General features: G+C 29.5%; 1 protein-coding gene across 7 annotated transcripts in view; it reads right to left on the bottom strand.

Moving 5' to 3' along the window:
- The window catches only part of LOC111687405 (eye-specific diacylglycerol kinase), a 295119-nt gene that overhangs the window by 249101 nt on the left and 42738 nt on the right, over positions 1–3280 (bottom strand). The gene's annotated exons all lie outside the window — the stretch shown is intronic.

Below are 3280 nucleotides of genomic sequence, written 5' to 3' on the forward strand. Positions count from 1 at the left end.
AGTCTATAGTCTAGTCTATAGTCTAGTCTATAGTCTAGTCTATAGTCTAGTCTATTGTCTAGTCTAGTCTATAGTCTAGTCTATAGTCTAGTCTATAGTCTAGTCTATTGTCTAGTCTATTGTCTAGTCTAGTCTGTAGTCTACTCATTTGTCTAGTCTATTGTCTACTCTAGTCTATAGCCTAAGCAATAACTAATTCAACAGTCTATTTGACACATTTTGTTAACAGGCCCATAAAATTTAATTTTAAATAAAATATTAAGATGAATATTACCCGTCAATGTATCTTTGTTTTATCTACTATTTGTGTGAGTGTATTGGTGTAGCTATTCCTCTGCCGGATATATTTTCTTAAGGAAATTAGTATTTACGACTTGTGTGTGTATGCTTTTCTTTTTTTTCCTTTTGTCTTCCTTTCCTTCTGTGTGTCTTACTGAAGTCCCGTACCTTAAGGAAATATATTCTCACATTTAAAGTGCCTTTATACTACTATTTTATTCGTTATAATCTCTATTTGAATTTCGGTTAACATGAAAAAGAATCCTAGATACATACGGACGTATACATATGTATAAGTATTTACACTAGTAAAACTTTGAACGTAACCCAACCAACTTTTGGTATCAAACATTTTTTTTAGTCCTAGTTAGGCAGTATGAAAGAAGGAATGCACCTAGGCTCATATCAGGCCTGTTTAGCGATCCTCAATCATTGCCCACTACCTCTGATCTATTAAACTAGAACACTGATCACTAAACTACCGGATGCTTTTAATTCTAAATATTTTACGTTAATTATCAAATGAATTTAAAACCTAAAATTTTAAGTTTGGTTTTAATGTAAGATACTTTCTGAATATATTTTTAGACAATTGAAAAGCATATTTCTAAATTTGACATCCTATTTGTATGCTGGGTAACTTGTATTCAGCACAAGCCAAAGTGTAAAGGAAACCAACATCAAATCCCTTTGAAATAGAACCATTAAGATGTTTATTGTTTTTTGTGTTTTTTTGAGAAATTGTGAGGAAGGAGTTTAATATCGTTAGCTTAGCCAACCATCAGCATTAAAGAACACAGTTTTTTATAAGAATAAAAAAAAATGAAAAAAAAAACAATAACTAGGAAATTTGGTGATGAGACTCCTAAACAATAAAAAATATGATGATACTTATATGGGAATGTTTATCCAATATTATAAAAATGTGGCCTAGATTTTTAGAACGAAAAAAAAAAATAAAAAATAATAATAAATAAATTATAATGAAGCTATGGATATGGCTGGAAGCAGAGTACAAATTTAATGTACATAACTTTTTTTAATTGTTAGGAAAGAGAATTATTTCTTTACTTTTCCATATATTTGTCATTCTTCATAGCAATTTTAGATTAAATGTTTTAGTATTCAATCAACTCGAAAGAAGCGCTCTTGTTCGAAGTAGAACTGAACTGGAACTGAACTAGAACTAAACTAGAGCTGAACTAGAACTGAACTAGAACTGAACTAGAACTGAACTAGAATTGAACTAGAATTGAACTAGAACTGAACTAGAACTGAACTAGAACTGAACTAGAACTGAACTAGAACTGAACTAGAACTGAACTAGAACTGAACTAGAACTGAACTAGAACTGAACTAGAACTGAACTAGAACTGAACTAGAACTGAACTAGAACTGAACTAGAACTGAACTAGAACTGAACTAGAACTGAACTAGAACTGAACTAGAACTGAACTAGAACTGAACTAGAATTGAACTAAACTAGAACTGAACTAGAATTGAACTAAACTAGAACTGAACTAGAATTGAACTAAACTAGAACTGAATTAGAACTGAACTAGAACTGAACTAGAACTGAACTAGAACTGAACTAGAACTGAACTAGAACTGAACTAGAACTGAACTAGAACTGAACTAGAACTGAACTAGAACTGAACTAGAACTGAACTAGAACTGAACTAGAACTGAACTAGAACTGAACTAGAACTGAACTAGAACTGAACTAGAACTGAACTAGAACTGAACTAGAACTGAACTAGAACTGAACTAGAACTGAACTAGAACTGAACTAGAACTGAACTAAAACTGAACTAGAACAGAACTAGAACTGAACTAGAACTGAACTAGAACTGAACTAGAACTAGTACTGAACTAGAACTGAACTAGAACTGAACCACAACCGAAGTATAACAGAAATTTAAAGAAAACAGTTTTAACATTTTGATTATTTTTTTTTAGCATTAACATTAGTCTTTAGTATTTCATATAAATCCTTCCGAGAAATAGCTTAATTATCTCGTTCATTGCTTTACAAAATTAATTACATTTTTATCTTCAACATAAATTTCAAAAATTTTCTCAACACATTTCCCATTTTTCCCCCAATCCACAAATAAATACAGTTTTATAGCCCTTCTGCCTAAATTAGCCAATGGTTATTTTAACCGCCTAATGAAGCTGTAAATTACAATTTTATTCCCACAAAAAAACCCTTCATTAATGAGAAGAGTAAAGCCTGGCAACAAGAAAATTCGTTGTACTTCTTATAAATGTGTCTAAAGTATTTTTGGTTGGCATTTGAAATCATTAATCAATTCTTATTATTTCTTCTAACAACAAATGGTGGCAAATTTGTTGCAAAAGCTATAAATTATAGGTTTAAAGTTTTTACTTACAGTCCTTTCTTTTGTCTAAATCTTTTTTTATTCTTCTTTTTATTATTTGCATTTTGATTTTTAAAACAATAGCAAGCATAATACTCTGGCAATATGTTTTTGGAATGAAAAACAAAAAAGTTTTTATGTTCTACGAGTGGAAAAGTCTGCTAAGTTTAACAATCTAATCCTTTTTGTTTTCATTGCTGTCTTTATTACATGATTATTTTTTTTAACAAAGTAAATGTTTTTGAAAATCTTTCTAGCTTTTAAATGTTGGTTTTTATAAATTGTTTAAGATTTATTAGGAATTTATTACAAGTGTAGTTGAAAGTGTTAACTTACAGATAGCACTTAAACTTAAGCTTGTTAAAAATTTCAGCTGCAGTTTATATTTTGGCATTAAATTTCATAAATTATATTCAAAAATTTTGAGATTATTTTTTTTTTTTAAATGAATGTTTAAATGTTTTAAAAGATAAACATTTATTCAGCTCTAGTTCAGTTCTAGTTTAGTATTAGTTAATTTCTAGTTCAGTTCTAGTTCAGTTCTAGTTCAGTTCTAGTTCAGTTCTAGTTCAGTTCTAGTTCAGTTCTAGTTCAGTTCTAGTTCAGTTCTAGTTCAG

This window comes from Lucilia cuprina, chromosome 3 (genome assembly GCF_022045245.1).
Source record: "Lucilia cuprina isolate Lc7/37 chromosome 3, ASM2204524v1, whole genome shotgun sequence".
NCBI classification, from domain to species: Eukaryota; Metazoa; Arthropoda; class Insecta; order Diptera; family Calliphoridae; genus Lucilia; species Lucilia cuprina.